The 22,069-nt window shown below is 41.9% G+C and overlaps 1 protein-coding gene across 1 annotated transcript in view; it reads right to left on the bottom strand.

The window, feature by feature from the left end:
• SMYD3 (SET and MYND domain containing 3) overlaps positions 1–22,069 on the bottom strand; it is a 714,934-nt gene that overhangs the window by 260,504 nt on the left and 432,361 nt on the right. The window lies entirely within an intron of this gene.

A 22,069-nucleotide genomic window follows, 5' to 3' on the forward strand; every position in this document is an offset into this window, starting at 1 on the left:
TTCCTTACCATTAATTCCCCACTTGTACTCGCAAGGAAGCCCATTCCAGGTAACAATACAGGAACAGGACTATAACATAATAGGCATTACTGAAACTCAGTGAAATGACACTCACAATTGGAATACTAGCATTGAGGTATACAACTTGTTTGAAAGGGACAGACAAATAAGGAAGGATGAAGGATTAGATTATATGTAAAGGACATGTATACTTGTGAGGAAATACATGTTTCTGAGCATGGAAGTTCAGTTGAGAATATCTGGGCAAAAATAAAAGTAGTAAGAACTTGCAGATGTAATTGCTAAGCTTCTGTCTATTATTTTTGAGCATTCTTGGAGAACAGGTGAGGCGCCAGAGGATTGGAGGCAGCAAATACTGTCCCCATCTTCAAGAAGGGGAAGAGGAGGATCCAGGTAACTACCAACCTGTCAGCTTGACATCTTTACCTGGAAAAGTTTTAGAACAAATCATCAGTCAGTCCTTGAGCATTTAGAAAGGATGGCTGTGATTACTAAGAGCCAGGATGGGTTTCTCAAGAAAAAGTCATGTCAGACTAACCTTATCTCTTTTTTTGAGAAAGTTACTACCTTGCTGGATCAGGAGAATGCTGTAGACACAGTTTATCTCAATTTCAGTAAGGCTTTTTATAAGGTTTCACATAATATCCTTGTTGACAAGTTGGTAAAATGTGGTTTGGGTCCTATTACTGTTAGGTTGATCAGTAATTGGTTGACAGATAGCACCCAAAGAGTGCTTGTTAATGGTTATCCATTCTCCTGGAGAAGAGTGACAAGTGGAGTGCCCCAGGGACTGGTCCTGAGACCTGATCTGTTCAATATTTTTATAAATGATTTGGATGAAGGAATAGAGAGAATGCTCATTAAAGTTGCAGATTATATTAAATTGGGAGGGATAGCAAATACAATGGAAGACAGAGTCATGATACAGCATGATCCCGAAAGGCTGGAAAACTGGGCTAAAACAAATAAAATGAATTTCAACAGAGATAAATGTAATGTTCTGCATTTAAGTAAAAAAAATCAAATGCATAATTATAGGATGGGGGAGACTTGTCTTAGCAGTAGTATGCAAAAAAGATCTAGGGGTCTTAGTAGACCACACACTGAACATGAGTAAGCAGTGTGATGTGATAGCTAAAAAGGCAAATGTGATTTTGGGCTGTATCAACAAAAGCATAGTGTCCATATCACGCAAAGTGATGGTATCGCTCTACTCTGCTCTGATTAGACCTCACCAAGAGTATTGTGTTCAGTTTTGGGCCCCATAACTTCAGAAGGATATAGACAAGCTGGAATGTGTCCAGAGGAGGGCAATGAAAATTGTGAGGGGTTTGGAGACCAAGTCTTATTAGTATAGGTGGGCACAGTCCAGAAAATGGACCTAAATTTGACACAGTCCAGCCTGGTTCATGGTTTGTGAACATACGGTTCATGGGACACAGCTTTTTCATGAACTTTGGTCCATTTGGGCCGGTCCATTGGTCTGTGGTCCATGAGTCCAGACATCTTGGCTCTCATCTATCAATTCCCTAGGCAACGGAGGGGATGTCCGCAGACCTTCTGCAGCCCTTAAAAACTTGATAGGCAGCTCTGCCAGAGGGCTTCCATTCTGCTCTATGCAAGCAAAGAGGAAGAATTAATTCTGTACGCAACAGAGGGGTGGATGTTCTGCAGCCATCGGAATACCAATCGTAGCCCTCAAAACCTTGATAGGCAGCTCTGCCTGCCAACCAGAGAGCTCCCATTCTGCTCTATGCTAGCAAGGAGGAAGAATTAATTCCCTAGGCAATAGAGGGATGGACGTTCTGCAGCCATAGGAACACCAATCTTAGCCCTCAAAACCTTGACAGGCAGATCTGCCTGCCAACCAGAGAGCTCCCATTCTGTTCTATGTGAGCAAGGAGCTAGAATGAATTCCCTAGGCAACAGCTGGGAAGGTGTCTGTGTGGTGAGTGACGAGGCCCTTCCCCCACCCTTTTCTGTTTGATTTTGCCTCACTGCAACGTTTTGGTGCTGCTAGCCAATGCAAGTCAATAGACATTTGTGACTCCTAGTATCTACTGGAAGTTTCCTGGGGGCGGCCGTTTTGGGGGTATGTAACTCGGACCTCTGAACTGCAATCTTGACCAAACTTGGAGGGTGGCTGGAGGAGAGCCTGCTGAAGCCTTGCTGTGAGTTTGGTATCTCTGAGTGTGAAGAGGGTAGTCCTAAGACCCATGTAAGTGACGGATGAACCGGTCCATGAACAGGACAGGTCTGTGAAAAATTCATGGTCCATGGTCTGGGAAAATCGACGGACCACAGGCTGGCAGTCTGTGGCATTTTTCCAGTCCGTGTCCACCTCTACTTATGAGGAAAGGTTGAAGGAGCCCAGTATGTTTAGCCTGGAGAGGAGTGTCTGGGGTCTGAGTCCCAGCCCCCAGACTTGCCAGGAGGGAGCAGTGGGAGGCAACTGGGAGGCAGTGGCCCTACCACCTCAGCCAGCAACCAGGTCCAGAACCTGCCCAATCCAGGGAGAAGGGGCGAAAGGCCAAAGCCTCAGAGGGCTGGAGGGAGCAGGGAGAGACCAGCCAGTCCCACCCTCCAGGGGGAAGAGAGGGGGCTAAGCAGGACAGAGGAAAAGGGCCAAGGCAGGGGGAATAGGGGCCCAGCAGCAGCCCAAACAGAGCCCTTACCAGCCAAGGAGGAGAAGCAGCCACTACAGCCCAGAGCCACACCCCGGCTAGAGGACAGCAGCCTGGCTCAGGAGTTGCTAGGAGCCAAGCCCCTCCAGGTGGAGCTGCCACAGGCATTCTGGGGGAGGAGATGGGTAGCCCCGCCCAGCATCAATGAGCAGGCAGCCCAGAAGCTGGCCAGGGCAATTCCTCACGAGCAAGGCCACGCAAGCTAAGCAGCGCAGAAGCCGGCTGAGGCAGTTCCTCACGAACAAGGCCAGGCATGCTCAGCAGCACAGAAGCCGGCTGGGGCAGTTCCTCATGAGCAAGGCCAAGGAGACCTCAGCTGGGGATGGCTCGCATTCAACCCCACCCTGCCAGCAAGGCAAGGAAGCCAAGAAGGGATTAGTGGTAGGAGGGAAACACCTGAGGGAAGGCACAGCTGGGCCAAGTCAGGAGAGGGAACAAGCCTAGAAGGAGGGTGGGGCAAGGAACCCCTATATAAGGTGGCTAGGAAGAGCTCTGAGGTGGTGGGTGTGAGTAAGGAGTGATGGTGTGGAGTGAGAGCAGAGTAGTGCAAGGATGGAGGCTTGGAGGAGAGTTCTGGGAGGAGGAGATGATGATGGAGGATGCAGGGGGTGAGCAGGCCAGCGAGTGGATTGAGAGGGAGTCAGCGTGATGTATACCACCCCTCCTTCCACAGAGCAGGGTCCTGCAGCATCCCTGGTGCCTCTGATGTCAGGGCCGGCCCAGCCAGCACTCTGCCCAACGACAAGCCCTGACAAGGAGACAATTGAGTAGTGATATGACAACCATCTTCAAATACTTGAAGGGCTATATATAGAGGATGGTGCAGAATTGTTTTCCTCGGCCTCAGAAGGTCAGGTAAGAACCAACCTGTTGAAATTAAATCAAAAGAGTTTTTGGCTAAACATTATGAAGAACTTGCTGACAGAGCGGTCCCTCAGTGGAACAGGCTTCCTTGGGAGGTGGTAGGCTCTCCTTTGGAGATTTTTAAGCTGAGGCTAGATGGCCATCTGATAGCAATGCTCTTTCTGTGAACCTAGGCAGATCATGAGAGGGAAGGCAGGAAGGGTTACACCAGTGCTTAGTTCTTGTGGACCCTTCTTACATGCTCAGGATAATGCCAATTGCCACCTTGGGGTCAGGTAGCAATTTTCCCCAGTCCAGTTTGGCTAGGGATCCTGATAGTATTTTTTCATCTTCTGGGCATGGAGCAGGGTCACTGGGTGTGTGTGTGTGGGGGGGGAGATAGTTGTGAATTTCCTGCATTGTGAGGGGGGTTGGACTAGATGACCCTGGAGGTCCAATTCCAACCCTATGAATGATGTCAAAGTCACTGCACATCTGCACATCTGAAATCAATGGGATATACTCTGAAATAAACAATCTTTGGATCAGAATGTAAGAGTGCTGCAAAACTTTCACTGGATGTGGCATTGAAAGTTCCCTTCAGTACTGTTGGGCACACCCAGATGACTTTAGCCATGGAAGCAGTGAAATTATCATTGATGAGTACTTAATGGCATCACAGCTGTTTTGAAGGTCAACCACTGGTACCTATTGCCCTTGCCAGCTTTTCTATTCTAATCTTCAAATTCTCATCTGTGTTGGCTGCACTTCTCTCATTAAGATTGCCTTTTGGATTGCTTATGAAATGCACTGTTAAGAGATAAATTGTCAGTGATAAAGAATGAGGCTATGATTTATTTTTTATGCAAACACTCCCTGTTAAGGAGTTGGCGAGTGTCCTAGAAAACAGAGGTAATTCTTTTCCTTGTACTCAAATGCAATTTCTATTAGAAGAGATGCCATCACCGCTTTAGAAATTATTCCAGGTTTGGACTGAGAATTTACTGCTACTTTTTTAAAGAACCAAAGCAGATGGACAAGATACCCTTTTTGAGAAGATTTTGAAGAGGCAGAGTAGAAATCTTCAAAATAATAATACTGATTGAACAATATACAGCTGCACACAAGCACAACTGCAGCAGTAAATGCTGGCATGATTCAGCATGTATGCATGTGAGCCAGTATGTACAGCTGCATGTTTCACTCCCCACACCTGTCATTGTAGACAAAAGGATGGCACCCCACAACCCTTTATTGGGTCCCTATTGTACTAGACTGCACTGTGGAGGCTGGAAAGTAGCAGGAAGGGCCAACATTATTAGGTACAAAGGGGTCTCTTTGGGGACCTGCAACCAGTATTTCCTCATGAGCCCCCAAAGACGCCTATGTGTCCAACTTGCAGACCCTGTCGTCTTTCAGCCTCTGGAATTCCATTTCAGAATCCTCAGTAACATCTACTGGACTCCCACCTTGATATGTTCCTTCCCATAAGGATCACAAGATATTGTGGACAGGAATTCCCAGATACTACAAAATTACAAGTACACTTCAAGCAGGACAATGGATAAACATAAAGATTTCAGAGCATCACAGCAATATAAAATTGCAGCATAAATTTATAACATTATGAACCTAACAGTTAAATTTTGGGAGGAGGTAAATTGTATTTCTAATCTAGTAAGAAAGCTAATTTCTGAGGCCTCCCACCTTTGGGGTGGGGAAGGTTCTCCCCACCACTGCACCTTGTTAATTTGTTTTATTATTTGTATATTGATTTTAGTTATTGTTTTTATCGATTTTAACTGTTCACCGCCCAGAGCCCCTGGGGATGGGCGGCATATAAATTGAATAAATAAATAAATAAATAAATAAATAAATAAATAAATAAATAAATATTCATACCATTTGACCTGCAACATAAGTTTGTAATAATGCTCTCCTGCAAAGATATATTTGTTCTGTGGAGCAGCACATGTCATGGCATATCAAAGACAATCTTGTCTTGTAAATAAGCAAAGCAACAGAAAGTGTTCTGGAAAGGTACACTACTTTCATGCACAGTAACATGTGACAGTTCTATAATGAAACCAAAATGTAGAGAAAGATGACAAATATGCAATTTAAAAAAATAACCAAAAGAAAGAATAATAGTTAACATGGTCTAAAATGTGCTTGATAGCTTTCTGAACAGCTTGAAAAGGCATATGGTTAACTTCATATACTGAGCATCTGACCCACGTAAGACATATTTCACTCCTCTTAACTACAGATAACTCAGAAACAAGTGAAGCAAGCCGAACCAAAGTGGTTTATTCTTTCTAGTTCATTAGGGATGACTGGTTATCTTCTGCACCCAACATACCATTGGGAAAGCACTCCTGTCCTGTGGAAAAAAGCTCTAGATAGCATTAATTAGAACAAACTAGATATGAAGAAACAGGTAAAACCTCATACAGAACTTCTGTTTGAATTATGTAAAACTATATGCTAAAGAAATAGCAGATTTGAGGACGCAAGACGGCGGTGCAGGTGGGAGTGTTGGTAGCTGCTCCACTGTTTTAAGTTGTTTTAATTGCCCTCTCTCCACTTACCACCTATTTGTTGAACATAAATAGAGGGAAGTTTTATTACACCATTGTGGTGTACTCTACCGGCTGTCCCAGTTATTTGGGATGCCTTTGCATCTACCAAACCTCAGCCGCTGAGGTCTGCGCATTGGACTATCCTCCTGGAGCTGTGCAGCTCTTTATGTTGCAAACAGTTTCCCTAACTCATTTCAGTTCAGCTGTTTGGATTAAAGTCATTTTCAATATTGATCAATCCTTTGCTCAGTTTCTAAGAAAATTGTTGAATATACCCTGTTGTGTCTCAAATGTTGCACTGTGGGTGGAATTTAGCCAAATATCTTCGGAAGCAAGACCATGGCTCTCTGCCCTCAAATTGAAATTAAACTGTTTTGCTGAGGACAGCCTAATGGCTACCTTGTAATGGGATACTTTCGAATCAATTTGGATGAAAGCTTTGGATGAGAAACTGTCATTATCTGGAGATAATGAAGATCTCTGTCAGTATCTGAAGAAGTGAGCTGTGACTCACGAAAGCTCATACCCTACCCCAAATTTTGTTAGTCTTATAGGTGCTACTGGACTCTTGCTCTTTTCTACTGTCATTAGTTGGTATGATGACTAGTCTTACTTCAGATATGGGCAAATCAAAAGCTTTCTCTTTAAATAAAAATGGGTTTTAGAAATTGACCATGGAAGTTTGACATTTAGAGCTCGACGTGTCTGTTCCTCCCTGTTCTTTGGCATTACTCCTCCAACATCTTTACCACCCTATATGTATTATTTAACCATTCCATGTTACTGCAGAGCTTTTTTATTTGCAAGATTGAACATTATACCTTTTGTGGGTTTAGAAGGAAGATTTTTGAATACATCTTATTCTGACAGAATCTGCCCTTGTGGTCTCAACAGGATTGAGACATTCTTTCATGTCCTGCTTGAATGCTTCTTGTATGAGAATATCAGAGACTACTATATTAATCCTCTTATTACCGATCAATCACCCCCCTGCACCTCAGAAACACTGTTTTATTTGTTGAAAGATAATGATCCTGCTTTAGTGGTAGCAAAATTTGTCTCAGTCCTTCTATCCCTTGCATCCAAAAATGATGAACAAGAACTTTCTGCTGCTCAAGATTTGTTAACCAATGAGATTCTAAATGGAATAAAAAGAGAGGATTTATATCTCCTAACTCAAAGCAGAAACATGGCTGGGAGAAAAAATAGATGAGAGAATGTAATCCAGTAATAGAATCCAATGGCTTTTCTCCAATACTAGATTCAAAATGATGGATTTGGGACAACTCATTTATTTAAAAAATGTATAGTGTACATTTCCACAATTTAAGGAAGCAATCACAAGACAAGCCTAATGGGTGAAATTCACAATGGTTCAAGAATTACAGTGGTCCACAGACTTCAATCACTGAAACATTCCTGTTCATTAGAACAAGTTAAGCCTTGTTTCTGGTGCAAGTATTTGAAGCCCTTGTACGGACTTAACATATTTATTATGAAGCTGATGAACGCCAGAATAGATGTTCCCTGGGGATATGCACTAAAAAAAATTCAGTATTTTTCAGATTCCAGTATCAGGAAGGCGATAAGTATCAGTATACCTGATATTTAGTTCCAAAATTCCCAACTGGAATGACTGCAAGGTTCAGGAGTACATGCCTTCTGCTGCCAGGTTGGTTGTGGTGGGATTCTGTCAGGCTTTGTTAGTTCTTTTGGGGAGGCTTTCAGTCAGTGGTTGCTCTTTGTGTGCTTGGCTTCTTTGCTCTGAAGAAAGCATTGGATTTTTCCACCACAGGAAACAATGGACACTGGCAGGGGGCACATTGTTCAGGGGACCCTAGAATTAGACCCCTTGATCCAATATTCTTGATGGGGGATCTTCAGAGGACAGCCAGCTGCAATTTTGGCGTAGTTTACTCCATAAACAGCCCCTCCAACCCTCTGGAAAGATTCCCAAGAGTGAATAATGGACTTTATTTCAGAGTATTTTCAGAATTAACTGGGAACTCCAATACTGGTCTATCTGAGAATCCTGGGTTTGATCAGAATTCCCAAATATATCCCAAAATGGACTGCGTATACTGAATAGCACACCCCAATGTTCCCTTCAAACTCTTATTGTCATATAATAAAAATAGCAAGCCTTGTTTTTTTGCTTAAGGCAAGAGTTTCACTAACATCAAAGCAGGTTTAGCATGTTATTCAACCTCTATGTAAAACCTTTAGGAGAACTCATTCGCAGCTATAGAGTTGGGTGTCGTCAATATGCAGACATCACCGAACTCAATATCTTGCTATTCAGGTCCCCACAGGATGCAGTAGAAAGCTTAGATCGCTGCCTGACAGCCATAGTGAAATGGCTGAAAAATAACAAATTAAAATTGAACCCAGACAAGACTGAAGTGATGCTTGTTGGGAAGTCAGATCTTGAAAGACATTGTACTTCACACTTTTGATGGAGTTTGTTTGACCCTTGTAGACTCAGTTAACAGCTTAGGGGTTATACTGGATCCAGTGCTACTATTAGAAAAGCAAGTTAAGGCAGCTGCAAAAAATGCTTACTACATTCTCACTCTAGCCTGGAAGATGGCTTTTTATCTCGACACAGCTGACCTGGCTACCTGTATCCATGCTATGGTAACATCAAAACCTGATTATTGTAATCCATTATACATTGGTCTCCCATCTAAGTTAACTAGGAGGCTCCAATTAGTGAAAAATGCTGCAGCTCGACTGTTAGCAGCGGCGAGCAGGAGCAGGAGCGTCACTCACATCCTACAGTCACTTCATTGGCTACCTATCAGTTACCGTGCTCAATTCAAGGTATTGGTTATCACATACAAAACTCTTCATGTCCTTGGCCTGACATACCTACGAGACTGCCTCCCTCCCTATGTCCCTCCATGGCAGCTTCACTCATCTGAACAGGGTCTCCTGCAGGTGCCAGGCTGCACATGGGTGAAATCAACAGCAGCCCATACATGGGCTTTCTCTGTGGTGGCCCCTACCCTATGCAATGGCCTACCTGAGGAGGTCAGGAGAGCCCCCACGCTCCTGGCTTTCTGCAAACAATGCAAAACTGAATTATTCAAAAAGGCTTTTTTTCTGAGATAGGAGAGTGGTATTGTAGGGAGGGGGTCTCAGATGTTTTGCTAATGAGTTAGGAACCATAGACTTCACCATTATGTTGACTTACATATTATCTGTTTCTTTACATATGTACTCCTATGTACTACCTGTGCTTCATGTTGTTTAATGTAAGTCCTAGAATTATGTTCTGTTTCAGCAATTCTTCAACCCTATATTGGATTCTTGTTAATGCCATGTCTTTGTAAACTTGTATTCATTTACCCTATGACATTGTTTATGGAAATGTAGTTAGATAGATAGATAGATAGATAGATAGATAGATAGATAGATAGATAGATAGATAGATAGATAGATAGATAGATAGATAGATAGATAGATAGATAGATAGATAGATAGATAGATAGATAGATAGATAGATAGATAGATAGATAGATAGATAGATAGATAGATATTTTCTGCTTCTCTGCTGTGATACTACGTGTTTTGATGAGTAGGAAAAACAGATTTAATTTTCTCAGGAGCAAATGTAGTATTTGTAACGCAACTTATAAGAAAATGAGACTTGAAACAAAAGACCAAAGTAGAATGTATGTTATACATGTGAATCACTGTGAGAAGTGAGATCAGACACTGTGAAGCTTGCTACCAGGTAGAATGTGCTTGCCAGACACCTGTTTATGACTTGATACAGGGACTTCTTTGTAAAACTGCTTATGCAAAATGTAGCAACAGAAAGGATGGAAAAAGAAAATGTGTTACTGAGAGAAGAAAGCTAGTTGCAAGCTAGTGAGATTAGCAGAACCTTTCAAGGCTGAGAGGAAACCACAAAGCAGAGGAATGGCTGCTGAATGTAACTTTAAGCACATTCCTAGGGAAATATTCTCTGCTTGAAACCCACAAGGTTGCCAAAAGCGACATTGGGCGCCTTTGCTAAATGTTACATGGACCAGAATGCTAAATGTTAAATGTTACATGGGCAAGAATGAAAAGCCTATGAAAGATGTATGGGAAAGGAAGGGAGATGTTCCTTCTAGAGATAGAACAAGGACAGATAAGATAAGCAATGACAATTGGGTAATATTGTAATTCTGCTGTTGACCTAAGTTGTTTCTTCCAATAAGAATACCCCTGGACACTTGTGTCATGAGAGGTGGTCGCCCGCTTGAGCCAATGGGGCCTACTGTATTTCCTGAGCCAATAGAATAGCAAATATTATAATTAACCAAAAGGTATTAATTGCTTTGTACTGCTATTGTAGCTTTGATGAGCGTTGGGCACAAGGAGACCTTTTACTCTCAGTGTAACAATTGTTCCTCCGTCGTTTAATAAACGGTTATAGATTGCTTCATCCGCAGGACTCTGCGTCTGTCTCTTATTATGATTGGTTGAGGGACATTCGAACCACAAGTTATGTGGAACATAGGGAAGCTGCATCGGTTTGTCTTTTTTAGTTGCTACCCAAGCAATGGCATTGTCTCCCTACCAATCAGGTTCTAGGATCACTGGCCCCTGCCCATCTATAGACTTTGAAACATTCCAGTAGTTTAACTAGCTTCTTTGGAGGAAAGGTGCATGTTGGGTTGTTTTTTAGTTGCTACCCAGGCATTCCCCGTTCCCCATCAGGGCACTTGGATTGTTGGTCGTTGTGAGGAAAAGTTCTGCTGGGTGGGGTGCAAGTGTTCAATCAATCAAACTGTTCAATCAAACAAACTTGATAAAAGCCCTGGAAGACTTCAATCATAGGCTTCGACCAGAACTTGCTTTTTCTCTTAGTCAAATGAGCTTGGCGGATTGATGGTTTAGAGGAAGGGGGACTGATGGTCAATGCCATTTTTGGTTAAGTGTGAAAACAGCTGCCCCAGACCCTCATTTCTCCAACCACTATTATTCCCTTGTAAAGAACAGTGTGCATGTGCACAGCCAACACTAATCTTGACACCTTCCCCAAGCATTCTTCAGAGTCTGTAAACACTAACAGTGTTGAGCACTAAACAGTGTGTGCTCAAACTTGGTGGGTCTATGGTTTAGAGGGAGAACTGTGTTGAGAGTTTGGTGCCACTAACTGCAAAAACAGCTGCCTCAAAGGTCTTATTGCAAAGACAGGGCCAAAACTAATGATAACACACAAAAAAACCCCAAACAGATTAGATCCAAACCGGCACGGCCATACCCGGAAAAAAACAATAGAAGTATATAGTTTGTTTGGAAACCATGGATTTGAAACTGAAATGGAAATTTTCTCAGAGCACACCCCTAGTAAATATTCAAATTTTGTTACATAAATACACACTGAGAAACAGCTTCTTTCTACATAAGATACAAATAAACGTTCCCAATGAACTCATAGCATTACATGACTGATCCACTTATTCAAGAACCAATAGCACTAACCAAAGTTTAGTATCAGCTACACACTGCTGTAGTGTTATTTACAAATCTGACACAGGTTTATGATATGAGCACATACTTCAGGCTAAAATCTTGAGGTTTAGAAAAGCTGAACAATTAAAAATAAACCCAAACACCAGAAGGGATATGAACAGTATGTACAAAGACAAAACTGAACAGATGGAATTTATTCATGTATACATATGTATACATGTTTTCTTCAGTGCAAATGATAAAGATTTGCACAATATTTTTTATTTTAAATACATGCAGTAGCTCTTACTTTATTATCACTCTTCTTAAAGTAGTTGGACCAAGCATCAAATATGAACAAGAAACATCCTGTGAAGTAGAAATTCACTGTTTCAGAGAAAAAAGCCATACTTGTTTGAGACTGGCAAGACGATAAGCAAGGTCTTGAATGGAAGTTGCCAGTTAAGGCCAGCATTTTAGTAAGAATGGCTGAACTTTGGTTCAATGTTGTGTTTGCAGGCTCTGGCCTAACCAGAAATGTGCTGGCTAAACTGATCAACAACACCTGCAAGCAGTCTCTGAGTTCCTCAGTGATTTGACCTTGGGAGACTGTCTCAGAGAGCCTCTATCTGATCTCCCTGGATGTTCTTACAGCTGTAACGCTAACAAGCAGCTTGGCCCTGATTGGCTCTGGAGTGCCAGGTGCTGCACTGAGTTCTAGAAAAAGTGGCTTCTCAGTGCACCAAAAAACTCCCTTCGCTATTCTTTCCACCTTGGTATGTCCCCGTGCTAGACCATCTAGATGCCCACCAGAGATGCTAACAGTAGCAAGCTCTTAAGTTTTAGCTAGGTAGACTTTTAGATAACAGTAAGGGTTTTTTAAAAATATCTGTTGCCTGTGTCTGAGCGTGTTATGCTTTGTAACACCCCTTAATACTAATAAATATAATTTTACTTAAGCTGAGTCTGGAATTCATGACTTGGACCTCAGTACACCTCAGAACAAACCCAGAGACTGGAAAGCCGAGGCCTTGGGAAAATAAAGCTTTCAATCTCACAAAGTAAAAGGGAAGTGCGTTCTGCCTGCCTGCCTGCTGCAATGGCTGTTATCAGTGCCCAGAGTGTGAGCAGTCAGCCCGGCCTCCACCATTTTAATAGCTGTTTATGATATAAAAATCATAAGCCCTTTAAAAATCATAAGCCCCTTGAATCTAATGTGTTTCAAGCTGCATTAGCAAATTGCCCAGCAGGCAGAACGTTGTCAGATCCTGCCTGGGAGAATGAGTCATGAATGGAATGCGAGTAAAAGCCAAGTGACTGGACATGATTGGTTCTTGCCTCCCCATGCTGCAGAGTGTGCTATCTTGACAATAGAGGTGCTCATGAGTCATCACCCTGGACATTCCAAAAACTCCTCTTCCCATTAATTAAATCCTACCCTGCAATCGAGGGCTATCAATCAGCTCTGATTAGTTTGAAACTCTTCCTGGGAACATTTTATCAAAACTCTAAATTCATCAGCTAAGCTCCGGGAACATTAATGAACTGCCGTTTCTTTGTGAGGCACCAGGAGTAACCAATCTAATTCTCCTTCTGCTTCTCTTCTCCCCCCTCTCTTTTCCCCCAGGAGCTGATTGTTCTGTGCAGAATTAACCACCCCACCTTCCTCAGCTCTCTGAACTCCTTTTCTGCCATTTTTTAGTAAAACTAAGTAAGTGTCATAAGGCAGCTGCTTCTCCATTGGTTTCCTTCCTCCGGGGTATGCATGCACTCTCTTATTTTCCCCCCAAAGCCAGGAACAATTCCTAAGATCGCTGCTAATTCCCTGCTGGCTTTAAAAGCCAGGAAAGGGTTAAATGGCTTTTCCCCTTCCTCTCTTGCGGTATGCACATACACTCTTCCCCCGCCCCCAGGCAAGAATGAGTTGTAACATTGTAATACTGTAATGTTTTAAGTGCTTGCTCACAATTCATTAACACATGCACTTGCTCAAGCATAATTGTTACGTGATCATTATAATATCCAGAATGGAAAGCTACCAACCCAAACAGTAATGGTTGCTAAAATACATGGGCAATGTGCCACAATAAAGGACACATATATTCCATATGGACCTACCTACACATACATAGAAATGTAGGTGCTATTTCCCCACGCTGCAATTCCACACTGCTGTGGAGTTCGTGCTTAGATCCACTGTCACTGGATATTTCAGTTACTTGCAGTCATTCATCTCCTAGACTTTGCTGTTTGAACAGGAAAATGCAGGAGGTGAATAATAAAATAATGCAACATCTTACAAAGTGTGGATACTGCTTGTGTTATTATTGCTATGTTTTCCAATATGACCATGACCTTTACATGGGACTCAGTGGGAAAAACCTGCAGGATTAGTTCTACTCCAAGTGTGTGAAATAGTAATGCACATTCTCCAGTGATGTGGGATCAGCCACAGGGAACCATCTCCCACATCATTATGCATTTGTGAAATTATGCGTTTCAGCCAAAGTTACAAGCAAACTCCTAATTCTTCTGCTTCTTGTCTGCTCAAAGTACGTGAAACATTCTATTTTGGCAGGTTTTCTGAAGAGGTGGCATATTTTTTCCTAAATAAATAAATGGTGATGAATAAACAAGATCAAGATAAAATGGATGACAGGAGCTGCTTTTGGTCTCCACTGGTGAAAAAATAAAGTAAATAAATACTAAATAAAATTAACCTAAATTATCCGCCTGCAAAAAATGTTTCTGACTATGGATGTACAACAGCAGTGGAACCAAAAGCAGCTGCAGTACAGAAATACCTACCTCAGGTCACAATACTTAGCTAGGTGGTTTAGATTTCCATCAACCAACAACAGTATCTGTAAACAGGATAAAATATAAACGCCTGATATATTTTGTTGTAGAACAATTATGCTGTGACCAATTCACTAACGTACAACTTTACCCTTAGATCTCAACTCCATTCTCAGGGGTAGGCAGTGCTTCCAAATCTCTCAATAAGACAGGTCAGTGGTTGGAGGTCGGCCCTTAAAATCAGATTTAACATGACTAAAATGTAGTACGTCCGTTGATTTATTTTTAGCTCCACAATGAAAAACACCACGTTAGTTGGCATTTCAGTATAGGCAGCAAGATAAATCAATTTTATAATCCATTTAACAATGGGCAAATTATTGATCTGCACAAGAGTTATTGTTGAATTATTTATTAAAATGTTTATTAGAAACGGCAAGCTGTCAACTAGTTCCCATTAGTTTTGTAGCTTGTTTATCTGCTCCACAGGGGAGTAGAAACAACATTTACAATTTTATTATTAGGGATCTATTTGATCAGGATGGTTTCTTGCTTTTTAAAGAACAAAATGAAATAGTCAGCTGAAATTCATGTGTGTATCTTTAATCTATGGATTTATGCATAATTTTAGGGGTTCTTATGAGAAAAGTTGCTCCAATTTTTCTTTCTAAAAGGTATAATTTATATTAATTACTTACTAGTGAAATTTCAGAGACAGCCTCAGCACTCATAAATATGAACACTTATTTGATCAATGATCCTATAATCAGCTACCCAAGGGAAGTACAGACAGCTGCCAGGGGGCCAGACACTTTACCCTGACTCCTGCCCTTTACATATTAAATGACAGAACAGCCAGTCAATGCGGGGAGGGAGGAGGACGGAAGAGATTCTGTTCCTTGTCCTTTGCATTTATTATCAAAGTTTAAAGGCAAATAGGATAACTCCATCTTCTACAAGATTTTTTCTCACTACAGGCCCCCTCCCCAAGACAAAGCATACTTATGAAAGACATGAAGTCAAACTAAAACTGGAAGCTTGAGGGGGAGTGACTATGCAGTGGTCTATAAACATTCTGACTTGGACTGTCTTAAAGGCAGGAGTCAAGGAGGCCTGAGCTATTTCCCCCTTACCCTACCTGTCTCTATCAGCAGTGGGAGCAGCTGTGTCACTCAGAAGATCTGAATGTTTTTTCATACGCCAAGGATCCACCTTCCCCCTTGTATGGCACATTTTTCTAGTTAGTTCAAATTAATTTATGATGTTTAGTACTCTTCATGCTTTGTGTGTCTTTTGGGCTTCTTTGATTTTTCTAGATCTAAATCCTCATTCAGATTTGTAGGGAAGGGATAACTTCACTGTGTGTGGCTTTATTCATTATAATTCATCTTCTGGAGAATTTTTCTATGCAACTCTTAGAAGTTCTGGAATCTTTCAGGTTTATTACGGCTGAAGATTCCTGGCGCTTAGACTGACAGCTTCCAAATCACTTTCTCTTCCTGCTAACCAATCAAAGCCTTTCCATTTCCTTGGTCCTCTATGAGGTTTTCTCCCAATCTTCTTTGGTCTTTAATCCCATCCTTCCACCACTCATTTTACCTCAGGTCAGTACTACCAAACCACAGTTACCTACATCAATGCAATGAAATGACAGACTTACAAACCCATGCATACATTTTCCAGGGTGTCTCAGAAACTAGGCATACAGCAGCATGTACCCTCCCTGAGCTTTAGTTTATGAAATGCTTCATCAACATAAGTTTAATAAAATCGTTTGCTAGTACCAAGTTTATGTAAACTGTGAGAAGAACTGAAAAATAAAGATCACAAACATCTTCATACAAGATACCTAACATTATATTTGGGATAAAATATTCACAATAACCACAATTCCACCAGAACTCAAACAAATCAAACATCTATTTGGAGTAATAAACAGGAACAATTTTGCAGAGTAACAGATGGCGTCAGACTATGATATAGTACTGTAAAAACCTTGGGTCAATCAGCTCTCTGAGGCTCTCTCAGTCCCACCCACCTCACAGGGTGACTGCTGTGGGGATAATAAACCGCTCTGAGTGAGCATTAAGTTGTCCCGAAGGGTGCTATATAAATCGAATGTTGTTGTTGTTGTTACCCTAATGTTACACAGTCAGCCCACATTTTAGCAGTATCTGCAAACTTCTCTATTTGACTATAGTTTGCCTTCTCTGCCCTCTCCTGCATAAATCATCTAATATGTTTGTAAAAACCTTCTTTAAAAAAATCAAGATAATCCCAAAATAAAGTGAGAAATCGCATAAAGGGAGGAAGGAAAAGAAAAGTGGGATAAATACATATTAGCCAGTATTCCAAAGTGATATGACATCTAGGTTTTCCATGATAAAGGCTTAATTCATACAAAAATTGTAAATGATTTTCAAATAACTTATTTAAATTTAACACAGTAATCTTGTGAGATTTCCCTACATACGCTGAAAATCACTAGAAAACAAGCTCTATATCCTTTGTTCTCTTTTTTCATTTCAGCTCCTTAGGGTGAGGTGAAAGAAGAATATTCCTCACAAAATTTTGACTTGCAAGTGATACAGGTTGTTCAGTTGAAAAGGGTTTAGAGTAACAGGTAAATGAAATTTAAATTCAAACAGTTGCATTTGGTGAGATAACAGGGATATGTGTGTGCATGTGAAAATTATAAGTGAGGATCTGAAGATGGGAATAGTGTTTGTCCCATCCCAAGAACACAAATATTTTCCTGCTAAAGATCCCTCCATGTTTTCAGCTAGCCATATTTCTGGTTTTGGAAGCCAGATGGTGGTTAAAACAGCCAAGGTGAAAGAGGCTTTGGGATGGAAGAAGTGGTTGATAGGGAAGGAGGTAAACATTTTCTTCCTCCTGCTGCTTCTAGCCTATTACTGTCCCTTTATCCCATTACTTAAGTGTTGTAAAGAAAACAAAAGAGGACACCATGCTTCTCTTGAAATTTCTAGTGCTATCTTGGGAGCATATTAAATATTGCTATTAATATTTTAAAGCAAATTCCATCTAGCCTGTAGATAGGCTTGCCAGGTGCCCAATTACAGTGGGTAATCTCTGGGCAATTGTTGCTGAGAGAAATTGAGAAGGGGGGAAGGCCTAATGCTCCAGTACTGAGCAAGCGCACTGGTGTCACTTTTGAGTTAAACAAGAAATAGCAAGGGATGCTCTGGTATTTCTCAAAGACTCTATGGTCAAACCATAGAGATTCTATGCTCAAAGACTCTTTTGAGCAATGCCAGAGCATCCCTGGTGATATGAAGTCACTTCTGGGCAGATAGTGACTGACATTACTGTGGCAGACGGGGATTGACATTAGTGCACCTGGCACTTCAATAAACAATGTAACATTAAAATAAATAATGTGATAGGATCTATAAATGCAAGTTTACAAAGATTTAAAACCAACAGAAATCCAATACAGAGTTGAAGAAATGCTGAAACAGAACTTTTTTTTTCCAGTTTATTTTTTATTATGGAAAAGTTAAAAGAGAGAGCAAAAGACAGAAAGTAAAACATAAGAAAAAGACAACTACAAAGCACCAAGAATGGCCTACAAATCAGTCTGCAAGGTAAAAAACCAGTAAAAAACATAATAGGCATATTATTAATTCATTACACTTTTTCGCCTACAACACTTGCTCCTTTATTATCAATCAGCTTGTGGTCTCATTAATATCTTTTATCTGAGTTTCATCTTCTTGATATCGCAGAATCTTATTCTTAAAAATCAAAACCACAAATCATTAATTCATTTTTCTTCATCTCTCACAGGTAGTCCATAGAGGCTTTCCAATAAGCTAAGAGAGAAAAAGGAAATGTTCAGGAAATGGCGAGAAAGACAGACCTCTAAAGAGGAGTATATGAGGGTTACTAGACACTGCAGATCAGCCATCAGAGAGGCCAAAGCTCAGTACGAGCTGGGTCTGGCCAGGAGGGCTTGCTACAACAAGAAAAACTTCTACAGATACAGGGGCGGAGCAAGGGTTTACCTCGCTCGCGGCCGGCCAGCCGGGCGCCCCCACGAGCGCGCACGCACGCACACGCACGCGTGCACCGGCCTGCGTGATGATGTCACGCGTGATGATTATCACGGGAGCACACGCGCCGCCACCGGCCCGATTGCTGCAGTGGGCGGCCTCCGAGCTCTCCCGCTCGGTTGCATGCGCCGCCGCAGATGCCTGCCCGCGGTGGCTGCGCCTGGCCAGGGGCTTGTGCTGGCAGCAGCAGCGGCGCGGGGTGGGAGGGATAGGAGGCTGGTGCTTTGTGGCGCGCGCTCCCGCCCGCCGAGCCTCCTCCAGCGCTCCCTCTGGCACCCCGCGCCTGCGGCCACCGCCTACCTGGCCTCTATAGGCCCGCCGCCCCTGTACAGTTATGTGAGAAGCAAACGCAAGGTAAAAGAGGCAATTGGACCGCTGTTGGGAGTAGATGGAGAAACTCTGATGCAGGACAGAGAAAAAGCAGACAGGCTTAATGACTTTTTTGCCTCTGTTTTCTCCCTGAAGAACTCAGGCACATCTAGAGATAGTAGAAAATGTGGCAGGACACCTGAGTGGCTAATTGACATTGACAGAGAGGTTGTGGAGAGGCATCTGGCTGCATTGGATGAATACAAATCCCCTGAGCCGGATGGGGTGCTCCCAAGAGTGCTGAAAGAACTTTCTAGAGAACTTGCAGAACCCCTGTCCATCATCTTCAAGGCCTCCTGGAGGACTGGGGATTTTTCTGGGGGTTGGACTAGATGGTCTGTATGGCCCCTTCCAACTCTACGATTCTATGATTCTATGAATTTGCCATGAATATAGAAAGTGTCTTATCTCTAATTAACGCTGTAAGTTTGGTCATCTCAGCTAAGTTCATCATCTTTCTAGTCCAATCTTCCAATGAAGGTAGTTCCTTGAACTTCCATTTTTTAGTGTATAATGGCCGTGCTGCTGTTACCATATACTACTACATCATTTTGTAAAAATTCTTGAGAGTGGAAAAGAAAGTAAATTTGAGGCCCTTAACCCATATATTTTCCCATTGATCCATTTGTATATTATACCCCAAATTCTTTGCCCATTTTGTCATACATTCTTTGACAGATTCTTACTTCATATCAAATTTCAACAATTTAAATATTCTCTTAATTATATGATCATCATTTGTACATATTTCTTTTTAAAAATCTGTCCTCCCTTGCTGAAATCCCCATTCTTTTTTTATCCAATTTAAACCTTTCTAACAATTGCACATAAAAGAACCATTCACATTTGTAACCTTTAGCTAATAATTCTTCCCTTGTCTTCAATTTCCACTCCTCTTCCAGCAACACTACTAAATCTCCATAAGTCAACCAGTCCTGTTTTTCATTTTCTTTCTATAAAAGGTTTCTTGGGGTGAAATCCACAGTGACTTATTTGGGGACAATCTTCATTTATACTTATTTTATATTTTCAGAAAGAACTTAAGCAATTCTAAGACTGACATATTAAACAACATAGAAACTATCCAGTAGGATCATAATTACAACAACAGACATTACATAGTAGTAAAGTCTATTAGCCCTATGTCTTTACATATGCATCTCTTTGAGACCACTTCCTTACAGTACAGCTCTCCTATCTGAGTAAAAAGCCCTCTTCTATAATTCAGTTTTGCATAGTTTGTGGGAAATCAGGAGGCTGGGAGCTTTCCTGACCTCTTCAAGTAGACTGTTCCATAAAGTGGGGGTCACCACAGAGAATGCACGTGTACGGGCAGCTGTTGATTTTGCACATGTACAAAGTGGCACCTGTAAATGTTAGCAGTCAGACCTCTGCCTCACACTGAAAGGGCAGTTTATGAATATGGAATATCATAAACCTCTTTTCCTCATGTGCCTTAAGCACAAAATACTGCCTGGCACGGCAGAACAGATGCCAACTCAGCTAGAGTTGGAAAATTACCAGAAAGTGCGTCAGATTGACTAGTTACCCCTCCACTTCCTGGAGATGCATTGAAGTGAAACAACGAGGTCTTCCAAGAAGCTCCTGACTTTATCTCTTCCGTGCCCTTCCATACTTCCCTCACTCACTTTTCTAATCAGAGCTATTCAGGGACCTGATAGCTCTCCTCATCCAGTAATAGCAAGATTATCAGGCACTTCTCACACCTGAAGTCCACTGTAGGAAGCCTCTCCCAACTCCATTGGAGACAGCCATCAAGCCACTGTTTGGGAGGCAGAGAGATATCAGTTTGCCCCAGGGCATGTTTTGCTCTATAACTGGGCTGCCCTCAGCCATGTGCAGTGTGTGTGTTCTGGGATCCATCCATGCATCCTCAGATTACATCTGAACCCTCCCTTCTCATCTGTGAACTGCTGGTTGTTTTGCTGCTCCTCCACAGACCTCTCCTTCTCTTCAGGACTGGAATCACCCCCATCATAACTACTCTCTCCCACTTTCCTCCTTGTTTTCTATCTAGTCTTGTATGTGGGCTGTGTGTGTTTTACTATATGCTTGCCTTTTACCGCTCTGTTAATAAAGAAACCTTTCCTGTAGAACATCCAGCTGTTTATTTGAGAGTTCTCTAAGGGAACAGTCCTGGTATACATTGGTGGAGATCCCAGTAACCCCCTCCCACTGCATCTCCTTATATGCTAATTCTCCAACTCACCAGGAGACACCCCCCCCCATTTAGGGTAAAACAGAAGGCCCTGTTCAGATGAGCAAAACTGCCATGGTCAAACATAGGGAGGAGAAGCAGACCTGAAAATATGCCAGACCAAGGCCACTAAGAGTTTTGTAATAGCTAATACCTTGAATTGGGCCTGGTAACTGATAGGTAGTTAGTGGAATGACTACAGAATGGAGTCATATTCATTCTTCTCCTAGTGCCTCATAATAACCAAGCTGCAGAGTTCTGCACCAACTGGAGTCACCAAGTTTGCTTAGAGGGGAAACCTTTGTACAATGCATTACAGTAGTCAAGTCTCAATGTTACCATGGGATGGATCCAGGTGGTCAGATGTGCTATGTCAAAGTAAGGGATCATCTTCCAGGCTAGACTGAGTTTATAGAAAACATTTTTTTGCAGCGGCCTTAACTTGCTTTTTTAGTAGTAGTGCTGGATCCAGTATAATCCCTAGGCCCTTAACTGAGTCTACAAGGATCAGATAAACTTCATCAAAAGTGGAGAATACAAATTCCTTCAACGTTTCTGCCTTCCCACTGCACATCACTTCCATCTTGCCTGAGTTCAATTTCAATTTGTTTGTTTTGGGCCATTTGACCAACACTGTCAGGCAGCAATCCAAGTTTTCTACTACATCCCGTGGTGATTTTCATAGTGAGACATAGAGCTGGGTGTCATCTGCATATTAATAGCATCCAGTTCCACAGCTACAAATGAGTTCTCCTGAAGTCTTTACATAGAAGTTGAATAACATGGAGTAAAAATTACGCCCTGTGGAGCACAGCAACATAACTCCCACTCTGGAAACAGCTGGTCTCTGACAGTGACCCTTTGAGTCTGTTCCATGAGAAATGATTTAAATCAGCCCAAAGCACATCCTTTGATACCCACTTCTGAGTCAAAATACCTCAATAAGATTGTTATATCAAATAAAACTTGCAAACCTTCAAACATGATGTGCTGATGGAATTATCATAAAGATGGCATGGTTCACTG

The sequence above is a fragment of the Eublepharis macularius genome, chromosome 1 (genome assembly GCF_028583425.1).
Source record: "Eublepharis macularius isolate TG4126 chromosome 1, MPM_Emac_v1.0, whole genome shotgun sequence".
Classification (NCBI taxonomy): domain Eukaryota; kingdom Metazoa; phylum Chordata; class Lepidosauria; order Squamata; family Eublepharidae; genus Eublepharis; species Eublepharis macularius.